This window comes from Cetorhinus maximus, chromosome 1 (assembly GCF_964194155.1).
Source record: "Cetorhinus maximus chromosome 1, sCetMax3.hap1.1, whole genome shotgun sequence".
Classification (NCBI taxonomy): Eukaryota; Metazoa; Chordata; class Chondrichthyes; order Lamniformes; family Cetorhinidae; genus Cetorhinus; species Cetorhinus maximus.
Window position 1 is genome coordinate 155,592,499 of NC_135879.1, and position 21,930 is coordinate 155,614,428.

A 21,930-nucleotide genomic window follows, 5' to 3' on the forward strand; every position below is an offset into this window, starting at 1 on the left:
ACGTTTTTTATTTACAAGACTATCTTAATCCACAACATATATATATATGCACAGATCATGCGATTAAAGATTAAGTCTCTGAGGTGATTTTCTAATTCAGTTAGAGCGACGTAGCTCTACCACTTGAGATTCTCCCACTGGATCAACATGATCAGGAACTGCAGCATCAGGGACATCCTTAGACAATGTCAGTTCAAAATTAGTTAATTTAACAGAAACATCAGGTATGTCTATTCTAGTTCGATCTGTCACCTCACGGATTAAAGGTTCAACATCAATTACAGGTGGGATAACTGTTGGTTGGAGTGTCTCTCTACTCCTTAGATGATGGACATGTTTTCAAACAATCTGGTCTTCCACTTCTACTTGGTATGACAAAGTTCCAGTTTCAGGGAAAATTATACCAGGAACTCAACTAGGTCCATTTCCAAAATTTCGCAAGAAAACTGTATCTGACACAGTAAATCTCCAAGCTTTGCTATATCATGGTTCACTTTCTGACTACTTGAGTTCTTCTCTACCTTCCCCTCTAAGTTTGGAAACACCAGACTTAACCTTGTACGAAGGCGACATTTCATTAGTAATTCAGACAGTGTTGAACCCGCAGGTACATGAGGAGTCGTATGAAAATTGAGAAGAAAACATGAAATTCAAGTTTCTAACATTCCTTCGAATAACTTTTTCATTCCTGATTTGAAAGTTTGCACTGCTCTTTCAGCTAACCCACTGGATGAAGGATGATATGGTGCTGTTTTCATATGTTTAATTCCATTTAAACTCATGGGGCAGAATTTTACCCCTGTCAGGGGGGAAGTTCAGGAGCAGGCATGTGGAAGCATGCCTCCGATCGGGGGCGTGCCGCCATCTTATGTGGGCAGGCCAATTAAGGCCTTCCCAGCGTGACGTCCAGAAGGAAGTGCTACGCGCTCCCTGTGCGGGCAGGGGGTGTTTCCCTGAGCCAAGAATGCGTTCTTTCGCGCATGCGCACGAAACAGCGCACTCATCTCCCTGAGGCTAAGTGCTGCCTCAGAGAGATCGGCCCCACAATAAAAAATCTTAAAAACAGAAAGAAAAAATTTCCTTGACATGTCCCCTCATGTGACACTGTCACATGAGTTGGGACATGTCCATCACTTTTAAATACACTTTTATTAAATTTTAAAAAACCTACATGAAACCTCATCCCGCCCGTGGATGAGGTTTCATGCTTTTTCTGAAGCCCGCCAGGGCTCCCGGCCTGCCCGCCAACATTAAGGTTGGATGGGCAGGTCCATTAATGATGTTAATGAGTTTGTCAATGACCTCAAAAGGCCATTGACATGTCGGCAGGCACACAGTTGATTTGGCTGAGCCCCTGCCAACCTGAAAATTGAAATGAGGCGGAGTGACGTCTGGAGTTCTGCCCAACATCATCCCGCGTCATTTTATTGGTTGGTGAGTGGGCCCCCCTCCCCACTCACCGACCAGGAAATCCTGGCCATGAATCTCTGGAATTCCGTACCAGTGAAACATTATCCGAAACAATGACTTCTGTGAGCCATATATGCTAAAACATTGGCGCAGCTTTTCATTGCACACAATATCGGTGATCTCACTTCATACAGATCCATCCGCTTAGAATGCTTTCCGATGATCAATAAAAACATGGTGCCTAAAAATGGAACTACATAGTCTATATATAGTCTAACCCAGGGTTGGCCAACCAACTCCCATGGATGCAGTGGAGCTAAAATGGGCAACTTCTGTTGTTTCTGACATTGGATGACAGTGCTTAGCTATTTTTTCTACATTTATTTTCTTCATTCACGGGATGTGGGCTGCGCTGGATGGGCCAACATTTATTGCCCCTCCCTAGTTGCCCTTGAGAAGGTGGTGGTGAGCTGCCTTCTTGAACCGCTGAAGTCCATGTCATGTAGGTACACCTACAGTGCTGTTAGGAAGGATTTCCAGGATTTTAGACCCAGCGACAGTGAAGGAACAGTGATATATTTCTAAGTCAGGGTGGTGAGTGGCTTGGAGGGGAACTTCCAAATGGTGGTGTTCTCATCTATCTGCTGCCCTTGTCCTTCTAATGGTAGTGGTCCTAGGTTTGAAAAGTGCAGTCTAAGGAGCCTTGGTGAATTCCTGCAGTGCATCTTGTAGATAGTACACACTGCTGCTACTGTGCGTCAGTAGTGGAGGGAGTGAATGTTTGTGGATGTGGAGCCAATCAAGCAGGCTGCTTTGTCCTGGATGATATCCAGCTTCTTCAGTATTGTGGGAGCTGCACTCATCCAGGCAAGTGGGGAGTATTCCATCACACTCCTGACTTGTGCCTTGTAGGTGGTGGACAGGCTTTGGGGAATCAGGAGGCGAGTTATTCGTCACACGATTCCTAGCCTCTGACCTGCTCTTGTAGCCATAGTATTTATATGGCTAGTCAAGTTCAGTTTCTGGTCAATGGTAACCCCCAGGATGTTGATAGTGGGGGATTCAGTGATGGTAATGCCATTGAACATCAAGGGGCAATGGTTGGATTCTTGCTTGTTGGAGATGGTCATTGCCTGACGCTTGTGTGGTGCTAATGTTACTTGCTGCTTGTCAGGCCAAACCTGGATATTGCCCAGGTCTTGCTGCGTTTGGACATGGACTGCTTCAGTATCTGAGGAGTCGTGAATGGTGCTGAACACTGTGCAATCATCAGCAAACATCCCCATTTCTGACCTTGTGATGGAAGAAAGGTCATTGATGAAGCAGCTGAAGATGGTTGGGCCTAGGACACTACTCTGAGGAACTCCTGCAGTGATGTCCTGGAGCTGAGATGACCGACCTCCAACAACCACAACTATCTTCCTTTGTGCTAGGTTTCACTCCAACAAGCGGAGAGTTTCCCCCCTGATTCCCATTGACTCCAGTTTTGCTTGGGCTCCTTGATGTCACACTCGGTTAAATGCTGCCTTGATGTCAAGGGTAGTCACTCTCACTTCACCTCGGGAATTCAGCTCTTTTGTCCATGTTTGAACCAAGGCTGTAATGAGGTCAGGAGCTGAGTGGTCCTGGCGTCAGTGAGCAGGTTATTGCTGATGATGGAGAGTAGACTGATAGGGTGGTAATTGGCCAGGATTAGACTTGTCCTGCTTTCTGTGTACAGGACATAACTGGGCAATTTTCCACATAGCCTGGTAGATGCTAGTGTTGTAGCTGTACTGGGACAGCTTGGCTAGGGGCACGGCAAGCTCTGGAGCACAAGTCTTCAGTAGTATTGCCGGAATGTTGTCAGGGCCCATAGCCTTTGCAGTATCCAGTGCCTTCAGCTATTTCTTGATATCATGTGGAGTGAATCGAATTGGCTATCAATGCCTATACAAGGCCACCAGACAATCATCTTCATCTTTGAAATACCTTAATGCGCACTGTGAAGCTCTGTCAAGAGTAGTTGTCTCCCTTGCGAAGTGACGACGACTCTTGATCCTCACAACAAGATTCCATCTTGACAACTTAATTGAGTTTTACGGGCATGGAATAGTCTTATTCTTCACAGACTGGTGCGTTCGACCGTCCTTGCAATACAAGGTCTTGGACTTTTGACAAAATTAGGTCCCTGGTTGTCCAATTCCGTATTTTCTTTGAACAGATTGGTGAAAAGTCCAAGAAATTCAGCACAAGTACAGCTTCTTGTGGCCTTGGAGCATGTACGATGCTATCTGGTAACAGAAGTCAACTGAGTGCATCTGCCGATAAAATCAAAGCCCAATGTTGAATTATGTCTGAGGCTATATACAGAATAGATTTATCTTCACTAAATAAACCCATCAATGGCTTATGATCCGACACTATAGTGAAATGTTGACCATGCAGGTATTGATGGAATTTCCTTACTCCAAATATCACCTTCCTTTTCAAGTTGTGAGTAACCCTTCTCGGCTGCAGACAGTGTCCTGCAGACATGGGGCTGCATCTTACCTGTGTTGGGCGGGGGTGGGCGCTGAGTCGATCGCCACCTGCGACCGTCTGTGTGCCGCCATTTTATGTGGACTGGCCAATTAAGACCCGCCCAGCGTAACATGTAGCTGGCAGCGCTCAGCGCTACCTGTGCGGGCGCGGGGGGTAGGGAGAGTCGGGTCCTGCACTCTTGCGTGCATGTGAGCGAAAGAACGCAGGAATCTCCCTGCCTCAGGGAGATTAAGTTGCTAAAAAAAACTTGTTATAAATAAAGTTAAAAATTATTTAAACATGTCCCCTCATGAGACAGTGTCACATTAGCTGGGACATGTTTGCCTCAAATTTATTTATTAATTTTATGAAACCTTCAGGAAACCTCATCCCGCCTGTGGATGAGGTTTCCTGGAAAATGTGAAGGCTGCTTAAGCTCTTCGCCTGCGTACCAACCTTAAGGTTGGATGGGCAGTGGTGTTCATAAGCTTGATTACTTTTTAATGGCCTTAAAAGGCCGTTGACAGTTCGGCGGACGCGCAGCCGGCTCTGGCATGCGCCCGCCGAACGAAAGATCGAAATGATGCACGACGACATTGGGATACACGCCCGGTGTCATCTCATATCATTTTGCACGTCGGCATGTTGGGCCTGCCCCCACACACCGACAGCAATATTCTGGCCGTAGCCCATTGACCTTTCGGAACCATCTTTGACCCCATGTGACAACACCGCTCCCACCCTTTAGGGAGAGGCATCACAGTTTGGTATTAATTCTATTGATGGGTTATAATGTACCAGGAGACATGATGAGCGCAATAGCTTCTTGACTTTTATGAAGGCTTCCTCTTGTTGTGGCTTCCATGACCAACGATGGTTCTTTTTCAATAATAAGTGTAAAGAGGCTAACACTGTTGACACACTTGGCAAGAAACGACCATAATAATTTATCATGCCCAAAAAAGACTTGGGCCAAAATTCTATATCCCACATGCGGGCACGCACCCTACCCATCCGGCCGCAAAATATTGTGAGGTGACGTTGGGTGAGCATCCCAATGTCATTGCGCACTTGACGATATCTTGCCAACAATTAAGCAGGCAATTAAGCCCGTTAAGGAGGCAATTGAAAATGATTTTTCGTGGCCCGTCCACTTTTAAGGTTGGCAGACAGGCCAATCCGCCAAGCAGCCTTTACATTTTTGTTCTATCCTTGAACTGGAGTGGGATGAAACTTCCACAGCGAAATAAAATAAAGAGAGATATCTGGGGATTGGTTTTTTATGAGGTATGCTTTCAGGTGCTTGGTTGTGCTGCATGGACATATTTTGCAGTATTTGTGTTGTTTTGTTTATCCTGCGGAGGTCTGCAGCTCCCTGAGGCAGCCTTCAGGGTGCTCACTGGAACCGCTCACCAGCATCCGAGGTGATGTAGGTGCCCGCCCTCTTCCCTCCCCACCGGCAGTGCTGAGCCTTTCTCAGTGCGCGTTTCACACTGGCCAGCCATTAACTGGCCAGCCTGCGTGAAATCACAGTCGGGGGCTGATGGTGGTTGGGGGCCTGTTTCCCATCCGCTCCTGGGATGAATGTGCACGCTCGATGAGCGAAACATTCAGGCCTTGAGCTCCGTGACTCTTTAATTGCCCTGACTTTCTCCTCCACTGGATGCAACCCCTGGGCATCCACTCAGTGACCCAAGTAAGTGACTTCAGTCGCCTGGAAAGTATTCTTCTCTTTCTTCATCATACACCAGCTTCCAAAATTCTCCTTAAACCCTCTTCTAGGTTGGCCAAATGTTTGGCTTCCATTGATCCTGCGATCAGCACGTCATCCAAGTACACTACTAATTGGGGAAGTCCTTGCAGTAGACTTTCCATGGTCCTTTGGAAGATTGCACAGGCAGATGATACACCAAAGGATAGGTGTGTATATTGGTACTGACCCCTGGTTACATACCCTCCAGACATGTTGTCCAGCTCTAGCTATTGGTATGCATGGCTCATGTCCAATATGGTGTAAGCTTAGCATACAGATCTTCAATCCTCGGGATAGGATATTTATCTAATTTAGCATCCTTGCTCACAGTTAATTTGTAGTCTCCACAAATGTGAATAGTTTGATCTGGTTTCATCACAGAGAAAATGGGCGCTGCCCATTCTGAAAATTGGACTGGCTGGATGATGCTGAGCTTCTCTAAGCAGCACAATTCTGCATCCACCTTGTCCTTTAGGGCATAAAGCACAGGTCTGGCCTTAACGAACTGGGGTGTCGCCTTGAAATCTACATACGGTTTTGTTTTCTTTCTTTCTCAATTTGCTACGATATACACTGTCATACTTCCTTAACAGCTCAGGGATTCCTCCTGTTCTTGCTTGAAAGATTTCTGACCAGTTGAGCTTAATTTTTTGTTGAACTTAAATCTCTGCATAATTACCTATGGCTTCGGCTGAAAATGTGTCTTCATGAGGTCTTCAGCTCGTTAAAAGGTTTAGAATTGGACACGTTTGGGGCTGTCAGACTACGGATGAGGTTATATGTCTTGCTCCTGCAGACACTTAAAAGAATTGCTTTCTGCTTCTCCTCCACGTTTATTTCATTCACCACGAAATAAAAACCAAGGCGCTCTAGGTACTGGCTCCAGTCTTCCGTGGGTGAGTCTTAAGGGTCGATTCTGCCAAAGTGTGGCATGACTGGTGAGTATACTTTTCTTTCTTTCCTTAAGAATTGATGTACACATATTCACAAGGCGAGGTGCAGCATGGAGCTATTTATCCTCGTCGTCAATTGTAATAAACTTGATGTACCAGATAGGTTTCTTACTTGAAACAGATAACTTTATTTACAGCGCTCTTGTAGAAGCTAAATACTTGAACCAGGTTCACGACTAGAAAGCTAAGATTACCCATGCTTAGGGCTGATTCGTCAGTACAATCATGTGATCCCTAAAAGCAGAAGGTATGGTTTTACCCACAATGACTACAGCTTTTCTGTCAGAAACGCACATGCAAGAATGGACATTTTAGATGAATCACAGTAATATAAATAAATCCGTATTTTTAACCAACATTAATATTGTCTACATAATATAATATTGGCACTCATATTAACTGAGTGATATGCTTGATGTTGTTTTTCAGAATCCAAAAAGACAGTGGAAGTGTTCGTCAACAGGCTCAAAATGATAGTCACTTTCTGTCAAGCAGTCCTGGCTGACATATCTTCACCTTTATTTAACTTAACTTTTCTCCAATTTTCTCATCTTTTCTTCCCTGAAGACCCTGGAATAATTCTCAGGCTGTTAGTGCTAAAATATATAATCTCAATTGAGGGAATCAACAATTGGTCTCAGCTGAGCTGGATAAATCAGGGAGCAGGTAAATCAGTCACATTTCCTGCTCCCGATTGCTGTCCAACATGTATTAAACATCTTTCCTCTTCAGTTCAGTCCCCAATGCCCAGAGCTGACTCATGCCATCACCCTTTCTCCATCTCACAGATTGTAGAAAGGATTGGGCCTCAGTCCTCCCCACGGCTGTTGTCAGAATCATTTTATGACTGCTTGACAAGTAGATGCTTCTGTTGGTTGGTTCTGCACCTGCTATTTCCTCCATCTGAGGAGAGGCAATCCTCTGCACTTCCAGTGTAACATTTGTTTAAACTGCCACTAAATGAACGATTTCCAAAGACCAAGGTGTGATTTAAAGCAAGCTGTTTTATTGATGTGCTTAGTAAACAAGCTAAGTACACTATTGTAAGCTGAAAAGAAGCAGCACAAAATATGTTTAGTTAGCAAATGCTCAAGTGCACACCTTATACAGTTAAACAAGCAAACTACAAATTGAACTGATTGGCGCTAATTACAGACTTGCTAATAGTTCAGCTTTTATATTAAAAAAATTCAGATATACGCTAGGATGACTGGTTCTTATTTATAGAAGTAGCATCATTTGCTTCTCTTAGACAGTAAGGTTGTGAAATTCTGCAGAGGCCTGAGGGGAGCTGTAGATAATAATTTTTGTCCTGACACGGACTTCATTTACAATCTCTTGGCAATAAAAAACTCTTTTATTGCTAGATTATCTTTGTCCTACAACTGTAATGCTCTGAAATCTGGGCTGTATCTAACATTGTCCTGCTGGACCAATATATGCAGCTCCTTGTGATGTATGGCATTCCTGTAACTTTAGATATATCTTTTATTTATTCTTTCATGGGGTCTGGGGGTCACTGGCTAGGCCAGCGTTTGTTGCCCATCCCTAAATGCCCTACATTAGGGAACTCCTGCAGCGATGTCCTGGGACTGAGATGATTGACCTCCAACAACCATAACCATCTTCCTTTGCGCTTTGATATGACTCCAACCAGGCAAGAAATTTCCCCCCAATTCCATTGACTTCAATTTCACTGGAGCTCCTTGATGCCACATTCAGTCAAATGCTGTCTTGATGTCAAAGGCAGTCATTCACCTCACCTGCTGTCTGGTCTAAATGTGGACATTTTAAATGGTGGGGACCATATGATCATATCCCACACAGGACAATTCACTCCAAAATATCTCTAGGGTATAGTGGAACTTCCTTTACAATGAAATGAACTAATGCAAGCAAAGTTCACGTGTGACATCCCTGGACTATTCCCCCACAGAACAACTGCACAAAGAATCATTTCATCTGAATGACTTATAACCATTGGAATATTTGATATTTTAGAAATAAAAATAGAACACTGCCTTCTCAAAGTTTAAAACAATTAGAGCTTCAACAAAGTCCAAAGCTGAAATCAAATAAATAGAAAATACAGCACCTATTGATAAAACAACTTATGACTGTCATTATTTACCATTCCCATTCTCAATACGACTTAGATGTTAAAAACCCTCTGATCAACCCATAGCAATAAATAAACAGTTCCCCAAAGTTACAAATGACAATCACCACTTTCTCATTTTCATTATCAGTTCCAAAGCAGCGTCAAGCTTACTTATTCTAAACCACAGAAGGTGCTGTTAACCTAACCTGCCTTTTGGGATACAGTCAAAATTGCATCAGTTGCCCATTTTACACCCTGCACAACTTTCCTTTCCATGAAAATCAATGTAAAATAAAGCAGCCTAAAATGGGTGGGTGGGTTACATTAAAATTACCAACATTTTTTTTACAGATTACCAAATTCAAAGCTTATAGATTTTCTGTTTGTAGAATATAATATTAGCAGTTACATGGGACCACAGCGGGTTAGTTCTTTGATGATCAAGTGAGACATTCTGAGAACATCACAGAGTGGGAGGGGGCATGAGCTTTTTAAAGCTCTTCTTGAAAATTTAATGAAGATGCTTGATGTACAAGTCACTACTGGACATTGGTGGGGAGAGGGGGAATAATCCAGACATGAGCAATAAGATATGTCTTGGCCAGGATCTTTACCATTTGCTCTACAAAATGCTGCAGGGTTCTGGGAGGTCCTGTAATTGTAATGCATTTTGTGGACTAGCAGAATACAGCTCGGGCTGTTGCATCAGAGCAAGTCGTAAAGCATGGCAGATGTGTTCTGTGCTGAGTGGCAGCCATGCTGCGCCCCCTCACTCCACTCTTCCCCAGGAGAAACATTTGCTAGCTGCTGCATCCTCCTTTAAAAATAAGGCCCAGATTAAAAATGAGTGCAAAATAATTCCATCTATGCTAGAGTTGGCCACTGGCAATATACTGGGCTCCAAAGTTGGGCCAGTACATGGGAACTCTGCACTTGGAATTTCTGTCCTTTTATGCCGATGGCCTTGCAGGGATGGGCTGAGGTTCCGGGTCCACAAGGCCATTCCGGAAACTTGGCAGCAAGACCAGGACCTGCAACTATTTGGGCCGTGGCCAATTTCAGGGCATTCCAATGGACTCCAGCTGAAATTACCCTGGGAGTCCTCTGGAAAGGCCATTGAATACGTGCCAGTGATCCTTGCATCAGGCTACATCTGGTAATACTTAAAGGAGAATTATCTGTGTGCATTAAATGGATGCAAGGGAAACCTACGCAAGGATGCTTTGAAATGTGCAAGGTTCATTATTTTTTATGGGAAGGAGCTCTATTTCTGACGTGTTGACATTTTGAAAGTTGTGGCCAAAGGACAACTTTATTGAATCAGTCAAAATAATGAGGCTCTCTAAGTTGTGAAGAAACAGTTGGGGCCCAATTTAAATTCAGTGTGTGGGTGAGTTTTGTTGGAGTTTAAAGCTCACCCTCAATGTTTTGCATGGGCAACTTTACACCCCCAAGTAAGCATTCATGAATGTATCACCTGTGAATAAGACATGTATTGGGTAACAGCTTGGATAAGCACATACACACTGAACAATGAGGCAGTCGGAAAGACATATACATACTGGCCAGCGAAGCATTGGGAAAAACACAGAATACCTAGCAGAGAATGCAGAAATATAAACTTACAAACCAACAGATCATGGGGACATGCTGATCAACAGAGCTCCGGGAAAGAAAAGCATACATAGTGACAATGGACAGGTGGGAAATACACATCACAAAAACAGAAAATGCTGGAAAATCTCAGCAGGTCTAACAGCATCTGTGGAGAGAAAGACAGAGTTAATGTTTCGAGTTCGTATGACTCTTCATCAGAGCTAAAGAGGAGTAAAAATGTGATGAAATTTATACTGTTTAAAGGAGGTGAAGCAGGTGAAGCTGGATACAGGGCCAGCGATAGGTGGAGGCAAAGGAGAGATGGGCAAAGATGTTATGAAAAGGGCAAAGGGGTGTTGATGGTAGTGGTACTGGCTAAAGGAGGTGCTGATGGTGGCATAAAGGTCAGAAAGCAGAATGTGATAATAGCAGGACAAGGGTAGGCTCTCTGGAAAGAACATCATGAACAAATGACAGATGACCCTTGTGGGGGTGGGGTGGGGGAGGGGATGGTGGTGGGAAAAAAGATAGAACATATGATAAAAGGTGGGGATAAAACCATGAATTTAAAAAAATGAATAAAAATAAAAATAAATAAAAATAAAAATAAGTGGATAAAAAATGAAAATTAAAATTAAAATGAATCATGAAAGAAGGGGATAAAAAGGAGGTGAGGATGGAGGAAAGAGTTCATGGTCTGAAGTTGCTGAACTCAATGTTAAGTCCGGAAGGCTGTAAAGTGCCTAATCGGACGTTGAGGGTCTGTTCCTCCAGTTTTGCGTTGGGCTTCACTGGAACATTGCAGCAGACCAAGGACGGATATGTGCGCATGAGAGCAGGATGGTGTGTTGAAATGGCAAGCGACAGGAAGGTCTGGGTCATGCTTGCGAACAGACTGAAGGTGTTCCGCAAAGCAGTCACCCAGTCTGTGTTTGGTCTCTCCAATGTAGAGGAAACCACATTGGGAGCAGCGAATGCAGTAGAGCAAATTGAAGGAGATGCAAGTGAAATGCTGCTTCACCTGAAAGGATTGTTTGGGCCCTCGGACAGTGAGGAGGTAAAGGGGCAGGTGTTGTACCTTCTGCGATTGCATGGGAAGGTGCTGTGGGAGGGGGATGCAGTGTTGGGGGTGATGGAAGAGTGGACCAGTGTGTCCCAGAGGGAACGGTCCGGATGGAATGCCGGCAAGGGGGGTTAAGGTAGGTTGTGTTTGGTGGTGGCATCATGCTAGAGTTGGCGGAAATGGTGGAGGATGATCCTTTGAATGCGGAGGCTGGTGGGGTGAAAGGTGAGGACAAGGGGGACCCTATCATGGTTCTGGGAGGAAGAGGAAGGTGTGAGGGCAGAGGCGCGCGAGATGGGTCGGACACGGTTGAGGGCCCTGTCAACCAAAGTGGGTGGGAAATCTTGGCTAAGGAAGAAGGAAGACATGTCAGAAGCACTGTTTTGGAAAGTGTCACCATAGGAACAGATGCGACGGAGGTGAAGGAACTGAGAGAATGGGATGGAGTCCTTACAGGAGTCAGGGTGTGAGGAGCTGTAGTCAAGGTAGCTGTGGGAGTCGGTAGGCTTGTAATGAATATTGGTGGACAGTCTATCACCAGAAATTGAGACAGAGAGTTCAAAGAAGGGAAGGGAAGTGTCGGAGATGGACCATGTAAAGGTGATGGAGGGGTGGAAATTGGAAGCAAAATTGATAAATTTTCCCAGGTCCAGACTAGAGCATGAAGTGACACCCAAACAGTCATTGATGTACTGAAAAAAGAGTTGTAGGAGGAGGCCTGAGTAGGACTGGAACAAGGAATGTTCGACATACCCCAGAGAGAGGCACAACTGGGGCCCATGGGTACCCATAGCCACACCTTTTATTTGGAGGAAGTGAGACAAGTTTAAGGAGAAATTGTTCAGAGAAAGAACAAGTTCAGCCAGACAAAGGAAAGTGGTGGTGGATGGGGATTCGGGCCTCTGTGCAAGGAAGAAGCGGAGAGCCCTCAGACCCGTCCTGGTGGGGGATGGAGGTGTAGAGAGATTGGACATCCATGATGAAGAGGAGGCGGTCAGGGCCAGGGAACTGGAAATTGTTGATATGACGTAGGGCATCAGAGAAATCACGGATGTAGGTGGGAAGAGACTGAACAAGAGGAGAGAGGATAGAGTCAAGATAGCAAGAAATGAGTTCCATGGGGTAGGAACAGGCTGACACAATCAGTCTATCAGGATAGTCCTGTTTGTGGATTTTGGGCAGGAGGTAGAAGCGGGCTGTGTGTGAGTGGGAGGCAATGAGGTTGGAAGCTGTGGAAGGAAGATCTCCAGAGGAAATGAGGTCAGTGACAATCCTGGAAACAATGGCTTGATGTTCGATGGTGGGGTCATAGTCCAGGGGGAGGTAGGAGTAATTGTCTGCGAGCTGGCGCTCAGCCTCTGCGAGATAGAGGTCAGTGCGCCAGACAACAACAGCACCACCCTTGTCAGTAGGTTTGGTAACAAAGTTAGGGTTGGACCTGACAGAATAGAGTGCGGCAAGTTCAGAAGGAGACAGGTTAGGGTGGGTGAGAGGAGCAGAGAAATTGAGATGGCCGATGTCATGCCGACAGTTCTCAATGAAGAGATCAAGAGCAGGTAAGAGGCCAAAGGGAGGAGTCCAGGTGGAGGGAGAATACTGAAGGTGGGAGAAAGGATCCGTTGAATGGGGGGGATGACTCCTGCCCAAAGAAGTGAGCACGGAGATGAAGGCGGCGGAAGAAGAGTTCAGCATCGTGCTGAGCCCGGAACTCATTGAGGTGAGGGCGTAAGGGTATGAAACTGAGTCCTTTGCTGAGTACTGAATGTTCAGCATCAGAGAGCGGATGGTCAGGGGGTATGGTGAATACACGGCCGGGGCTGGGATTAGAAGATGGGGTGGGGTCAGAGGGATGGGCAGGGGTGGAGGGTCCTGAATGGGCTTTGGTATCAATGAGTTGTTGGAGCTTAGCACCTGAAAGGAAGAGACAATGTTTCTTGTTAAGGCGTCGGATGAGACGAAGAATAAAATGAAACTGGGGACAAGGACAGCTTTGACATAGGGTGAGTTGGTGCTGCTGGAGGGAGAGGTTGAATATGTTCATATGGCAGCGCTGAGTGTGGATCTCAGGATGCGGCAAGAACAGCAGTCTGAGGAACGTTGTATGAAATACACATACACTGACCAACAGGACATCAGGCAATAAAAAGTACATTGAAGCAGTGGCCATGCCACACACACAGAAATCTGGATTAATATTCCTGAGAGCGCTAGTTAAATTTTGCCAAACAGACAGCTTGAGAATTTGAATTCAGTTTAATAAATCTGGTAATAAAAAGCTGGCATCAGTAAAAATAGCCTTAAAGCTCAACTGCTTCATTGATGTCCTGTTGAGAAGGAAATCTGCTATCCTTACCCAGTCAGGCCTATATATGATTTCAGTCTCAGACCAACATGGTTGACTCTTAGCTGTCCTCTGAAGTGGCCCAGCATACCAATCAATGATATCAATCTTCTACAGCGGTTCAATAAGAAGGCGACCATCACTTGCTCACAGTGAGGAGTGATGGGTAATGAATCCTGCCAGCAACATTCAGAAAATAAGTAAAAAGAACACACAAGCCCAGGCCAATTGTTTTTACTTTGGCTTTGAGGACAACTGCTATGCAGGATACAAAATTGACATTACATAAACACAGATTGTATTTTTGTTTCCATACAATAATAGGGCAGTTAAATGCCATTGTGAATGAAAGGGAGGACATTTTGTGCTGCTGTGCTTAGCCAGAGCCAATTTATGTTACAGTCCTACCCATTTATGTTAACACTCTGGGGGTTGTTCTCCACCCCAGAGTGCTGTAGAGACTAGGTCAGTGAATATATTCAAAGCAGAGTCAGACAGATTTTTGATCATCAAGAGAGTACAATGGTTATGGAGGGGGTGAGAGGCAGACAGGAAAGTGGAGTTAAGACCACAATCAGATCAGACATGATCTTATTGAATGACGGAACTGGCTCCTGGGGCCGGATGGCCTACTCCTGCTTCTATTTCTTATGTTCCTACGCTCTTATTTTGTTAGTGTTAATGGCTTGCTGACAAATGATTTCTTATTGGAATTATAGTGAAATGAACCAGGACTCAATCTAAATAATATTTAGTTATCAAAATGGTTATTTTCTGTCTGCAATTATGTTATTTTCTTATTCACAAAGTTTTTCATGTCTTCAAGCATTTAAAGACTTTGATCTGAGCACTAAGAAACCATGACGAAATTGGAATCTGCAAACGTCAGCTAGGCTTTGATCTGGGTACTGTTGACATAAGCAGTAATAAAAGATTAACTTGAATGCTGTTAGTGACTTAAAAAAAGACTTGCTGATTTAAGTAAGCTAGAGTATATAACGGCATTAGTTTAGGCCAGAATTTTCTGGCCCCATTGGCTGGTGGGTGGGGGGAATGGGGGACAATTCGGGAGAAGGCCAGAAAACTGTTTCCCGCCAGTTTGTGATCATCCGCTCCACCCATCAATGGCAGGCCGTGTTTCCCACCGCCAGACGTCAGCAATGTCATTTCAATTCATTTGCATATAATTATAAGACCTGCTCGTCGGAATCTTCTCATCACGTCAAACTTACCGCCCACATCAGCGTGACTACAGAACGGTGTGCTTCATGACTGCCTTTAAGAGGTATGCACCCGCGATCTGAACTTCGAGGGGAACTCGAAGGGTGAGGCGCTGCGCATTCATGGGGGGCACAGGCAAGCCGCTTTTTCATGGTTGGCTTTCAGTGCGATACCGGGGCAAAGGCTCCAGTGTGAGTCAGACCAGGGTTTGGGGGGTGGGTGTGGGCAAGGCAGCACAGACTGACTGAAGGAAAGGCTCAAGCACGTGCCAGGTGGTGGGGGGAGCGGGGGATGAGGGAAGCGGCTAAGTGCCTGGAAAAGCTTGTTAAAAGGGAGCATTCTTCTGCAGCTGAGGCCGTTCAGCTGCGGCTCCATTGACAGGCTTGGAGTCAGGCCTCTGAAGCTTTTCTGCCCAATCAAGCAATGCAAAAGCATGAAAGTGCCACAGAACCTTTCACCCCTTGGATACAGACTGCGAAGTTATGTGCATTTTAGGGGGCAGCTATTAGAGCAATTGGCCAACTGGGCAACTAGTACAATCCCCTTGCGAAGGTGGCCATGATGCAGTCACTGTTGGAGGCGGTATCCATTATGGTTCAAGCTAACAGCAAGGCCTTGCAGTGCAGGTTAGGAGAATCCCTGTGCCTGAGCTGAGAGCACAGTCCAGTAGGCAAACCTGCTGCCAAACGGTCAGATGGAGCGGGGCACAGATGGGTGGAGTTCTAGGCAGCCAATGAGCACACTACATACTGGCCATCCAACTGGTGGCAGCACTTTCCTGCATACGTGAAGGGCCTTCAAACTTAACCAAGAGAGGTTCTTAGTACACCCGTGCTAACCCACACGTCTCTCTCTTTAATCCTGCAGGAGGAGAACATCAGGATTGTGGAGCCTGGCGATTTAGCAGTCACATATGCCACCTGCTGCAGGATTTGGCGCCACGGGAAAACGAAGGGCATTCACTGTCAATGGCCGTGAAAGTTACTGTGGCACTCAAATTTTACGCCAGTGGTGCCTTCCAGGACTCCACAGGTGACCTGTGTGGGATCTTGCAAACTTCCACACAAGTGTATCCAGGAGGTCACGGACGCCATCCTTGCGGAGGCACAGAACTTTGTGCATTTTGCCTGGGATCAGTAAAGCCGGGAAGCAAGAGCGCTGGGATTTGAGCAGATCTCAGGTTTTCCACAGGTGCAGGGTGTCATCAACTGCACTCATGTGGTGTTTAGATCGCTGTGGCAACAAACGGTCAACTATGTCAACCACAAAGGCATCCACTTGCTGAATGTTCAGCTGTGCTCTATATACACAAACCCATCCTCCAGTTCTGCCCACGATTCCCAGGGAGCATCCATGACTCCTACATCCTTAGCAGGCCTCAGATCCCTGACATCCTCATGGGTCCAGGGAGGCTGCAGGGTTGGCTCCTCGGGGACAAGGGCTACCCACAGAAGATGTGGTTGATGATGCCCGTGCGGCGGCCTCAGACTACAGCAGAGCGACGGTACAATGAGGCTCATGTTGCGACACGGACTTTGGTGGAGCAAGCACTAGGCAGTTTGAAAATGAGGTTCTGGTGCTTGAAAGGTCTGGTGAAGCACTGCAATACAGTCCCTGGAGGGTGTTGCACATCATTGTTACTTGCTGTGTGCTCCACGGCTTGGTGCTGCAACGGGGGGAGGACCTGGCTGAGGAGGAGCTGCATGTATCCTCCAATGAGGAGGATGTCAAATGGGATGATGATAATGAGGTCCTCAAAGGTGAGGGTGCCAGTGATGAGGCCATCGCACTGGCCAGACGAGGCAGGCGCACTCAGGAGTCCCTTATAGCCGCAAGATTCGTGGAGGATAATGATGAGGTGCAGTGAGGACAGTCCTGACATCCTCATCCTGTATCTGTGAACGTTTCACTCCTGTGTGGCTGATGGCAGCGCACATACCCTCAGTGCTCAGGCTCATGTCATGGAGACGCAGCAGAGGCCTGAATAGTCACTAGATTCCAGGAGGATGATGATGACATGCAGTGAGGACAGCCTGTAGATCTTCACATTGCCTCTGTGAATGCTTGACTCCTGTCTGGCTGAGGGCAGCTCACTTTTGCTCTGTGATCAGGGTCATATCATGGAGATGCAGCTGTGAAACTTTAAATGCATCTGATCCTTTGTCAGCCTTCAGCAGCTGACCCCTTCAGGAGCAGAGCATCACTGGTCACAGACGCTGAAGAGATGGGGGCCCAGCCCCACCTTAAAGGTGCTGAGAGCACACAGAGGGAATGGTGGAACTCTGTGCTGTCTGCCCACGACATTCTGGCAGCAATGACAAGCACCGTTGAGGTTCAGGCATCACTAATGTGTCCACTGAGTGGACCATCACTTTGGTCTGAAGGTTACACACTGCACAGGGAAGAGGCCCTGGACTGAGACACCTGCCTTCATCTTGTGCAGGAACCAAGGTTTCATACCTGAGTGACACGAACACTGCTCATCAGAACAAGGATCCATTGGCACGGAGACATTCTTGGGTGTTTATTTACAATAGTGAACATTAAGTACAAGTGATTAACACCTGTGCCCAGTCTGTGCAACTAGCTGTGGCTCAGTTCATAGCACCCTCGCCTTTGAATCAGAAGGTTGTGGGTTCATGTCCCACTCCCGGAAACCAAGAACTGTGAATGTACTCGAAAGAGTTACATGCGATCTGTTGATAACTCGAAAAAAAAAGTTACTTCATCTAATCCTTCCAAATCCTGCTGCTACAGCTTGGTTCTCCCCCAACATCCACCATGGAGATAGAGGCCACCTGCTGACTGCTGTGATGACCTTGACAGGTGTCCTCTGGAGGGCCAAGACCGGGAGGGCCCTGGCCTGCTTTTGGGGCCCTGCTGTGTTGCAGTGGCACCCACCTCGGCCTGTGGAGCTGGAGCTGCTGAGGTCACAGGAAGAGGGGATTCGGATGGGCCAGACATTCCTGGAATCACCTGGATGGATGGCCCCAGGGTGTCCACCTGCTGATCCTCCTCCCTATCGGTGCTTGAGGGCCTCTGGCTGACTCCTTGAGGAGAAGGGGAAGTTGGATGAGATCAAGCTGCCCTGCACCCCTCTTGCATTGACTCTGTTGGAGGCCAGCTATGGCATCAGTTGAGCCTGCGCAACAGTCCAGGACTGATTTCCTGGACCAAGGTCCCCATGGTGGCCGCCATCCCAACAGGGTTGACCTTGGTGCGTTGCGGCACTATCACCTCACACTAAAGGCGGATGGACTCCTCCATCGTGCCTTGCAATCTGAGGAGTGCACGTCCCTTCCTGATGTTCCTCAGCTTGCCTTTGCATCTTTAGCAACTGCGATATGACCGAGTTCAGAGGCTCCTCATCTGACTCAGACTCAGCACATTTATGGTCTCCAGCAGTCCTCCAAGTGCCAGAAATCTGGGAGTCCCTGCCACCGCCTGCAGTGTGATGTGCTCACCAGATTGTGACCTCGAGGTTACTCTAGAACTTGGTCCCACCGAGGTGTGTGTCTCTGCACTGGTAGAGGGGGTGGATGAGTGCTGTAATGGGTCTCCAATTTGGATTCTTCCGAGGTGTCTTTGGGGCTTGAGTGGAGGACCTGGCTCATGGACCTGCGAAAGCAAGGAGAGATAATTAGTGCATGGCAGGGGACTGCGAAGCAGGGGAGCTGACTCACACCATGGTTGTCTGATGGAAGTTACACTGCTGGATCCTCACTTGGTTGAGCACCACCGACCTCACTGTCAGCACAGGAATGGTCCAAATCTTCGCCGGCCAACTGCGACCTCTCCCTTTTGTTGTGTGCCAACTTGTCCTGCAAGAATACAGATGGAGGGAGGCCAGATGAGAAGGATACCTGGCATGTGTGGGTGGTGAGTGGTGCTATGGACAGGATAAGGACATGATCCGCAGGGCAGATGAAGGTGCGTGTGAGAGAGTGAATGGTGATGTCCCTTGAACTGGTAGTGAGGGAGATCCCTGTTAATGTGTAAGGGGTTTGTGAATGTGTGAGATGAGAGTGATGAGAAGAGTGACTTACCCTGATGAAACAGGGGAGATCATTCATCCTCTTTCGGCACTGAGTAGCTGTCCTCTTTTGCAGGATGTTGGTGCTGATCACCGCTGCCACCGCCTCCCATGCTGGATTCGTGACCTTGCTTGTTGGTCTTCATCGAGAGCAGAGTTAGAAGGCTTCATGGTGGGACTCCGCTGTGTTTAGTAGGCACCCGAGGGAGGCAGCACTAAATTTGGGGGCAGCTTGTTTCCTCCTTTTGGCAGCCATGACTTTGCAGCAGCTTCCGATGCCTTAGAGAGTGCTAGATCTGAGCACGGGTACTGTTTAAATATGGCTCCCGGATTACTGAAGACCTGAGGTGACAGCTGGACAGGCGAATCATAGGCCACCCCATCTGCAATCTGGCATGTTTCCCAGGAATGCATTATTAATGAGGCAGGACAAGCCAGGAACAGGATGTTACGGTGCGAAAACTCGCCATTGTGGCCAGTGGGTAAAATGTCCTTTTTCCCACCCGCTACCGCACTTTGTGTAAATCTGGGATGATTGTGCCCTAAGTCTAGGTGTTAAGTTACAGAGAAGGGACACTTTTTTGGTGAGATGTTCACATAAATGGATTTGAGATAAATGAATGGGACTGTATTTTATTTTATGCTTTCGTCAATTTTCTCTGCCACCTTTTTTTACCCTTCTTCTTCCTATCCTCCCTCTGACTCACTTGACACCTCACTGGGGTATGGTCCCTTAGGCACTAGTTACCTTCTTGGAATAAAATTTTAAACTCAAAGTACCCCTAAAGACTATTAACTAATATTCATTTAGTAAAAATCCCCAACTCACAATAACTCTGACTTTGACATAAACTTGTTTCATTCGGCTGGTTTCCTATCTTGCCTGATCCCCTTAAGTAAATCAGCAAGAATATTATCCATCAACTCTTTGGTGTAATTTTACAATGATGTAACCTGTTGAGATTTAATGTGAATCAACTGATGATGTGAATTAAAATCTGTCACGTGAATGTCACTAAACAGCTTAATTCCGAGCCAGATTCTATGTAAATGGTATAAATACATTTCTCAGACCAAAGCCTAAAAACTGGGTGACATCACAACTGCTTTATACTGTAAATTCTCCAATATGTTAGGCGGTGCTCGCATATACATTCCATACTGATGATATCTTGAAGTATAGGCAACCAGACCTCTTATCTAAACAGGCACTATGCTTTTCACATGTGCAGTTAGGAGTCTGAACAGCTGTTTCAGGAACCTTTCCAGAAATTGGGCAGCCCTTCTTGGACCTGCTGCAATGAGGATAACCAAGTTTACATGCGGCCTAACCATCGGCCCTTAAATAAACCACTGGAGGACTTCACTAAAGAGGTACATGATGATGGTCGCCAGCCTCCGTGGCCTCCTCGAGATTGCCTCCAAACCCGTCCCAATAGGCTCCTTCTTCCTCCCAGAGCCAATGAGAGTGTACTGGCAATGTAGCTGTCCACACATTAAATGGAGGAAAATGTTCAGTAAGGCTCTGCAGCTCACAGGCCTGATTGAAATGAGGCTCAAGGCATGATATCAAGTGCGCCTCAGGCTTATTTGTTTTGCCACAGCAATTATTCCATGTCCAGCTCCAACAACACACTAGAAACTCAACCCCATCCAGGACAAAGCAGCCCGATTCATCAGTGCCCCATCCACCATCTTAAACATTTGCTCCCTCCACCATCGACGCACAGTGGCAGAAGTGTGTACCATCTACAAGATGAATGCAGCAACTTGCCAAAGTGCCTTCGACAGTAGCTTCTACAATCAGGACCTCTACCACCTAGCAGGACAAGGAAAGCAGATGCATGGGAGCACCACCACCTGCAAGTTCCCCAAGTCACTAATCATCCATGACTTGGAACTATATCATCGTTCCTTCACTGTCACTGAGTCAAACACTTGGAGTTCCCTTCCTAACAGTATGTAAGTGTACCTACACCAGATTGAGTGCAATGGTTCAAGGAGATGGGTCACCATCACCTCCTTAAAGTCAATTATGGATGGGCAACAAATGCTGGCCTTGCCATTGACTCTCAAATTGGTTGAATGGATAGAAAAGATTCCAATTCGCACCGGCCAGTTAGTACAATCCACTTTCAAAGTCTAAGGGCATATTAATCATTGCATGTTTTCATTAAACTTCTGTAAATGTGGTAGTCTAAATTTTGTATCATGTGGATGGACAGTCTGCTGCATTGATTGAAGTACATAGGATGCACTGACATCAGTTATTGATGGATAGCTGATTTGATTTCTTGGCTGTTTGTTAACGTAATGCTCTGCAAAGTGTATTTAAGTCAAATGGCACAAGCTGCTTAGATCAAGTTCACTTTCTAATTTAAACAACGTGGCTTACTTTCAACAGAGACTTGCTTGCATTAAGCATTTATTCTAAAATCAATCTGGTCTTTCTAGTAATTTAGAACCATAAAAGTGAGGCAGTAAAATTTAGGTTTGCACAGAAGTATTGTCAAAATGGATCGATGTGTCACTTGATAGTTTACAGGCAGAAAAAGAATTTGGAAAATAAAATCCTGGTAAATTGGAATTAAAAAATACCACATAGAGGTCAATCTGAAATAATAGAAGTTGGACTGCACTGGGAACTGCCTGTGCCAATAGAATCCTGGTCCCTTCTCTTTCTTGACCAAATATAGAAATAGTAGATATTTTTTATCGTTTTTGCTCTGGATGTAGTGTATTGTCTGTTCTTATTGTTTATAGGTATATAACATGCCTGCTCTTGTAGTCTAGTGCAGTGTTGTCCAATTGTAATTGTTGATTAGTCATAGCTTTGGCTACAATGATACTGCTTTAGCCACGTGCACTAAATTAAGTTAAAAATACCTTACACACAATACAGACATATGTACTTCAAAACCATATTTGTATGATTATTGTCACAAAAATGCCTCTTT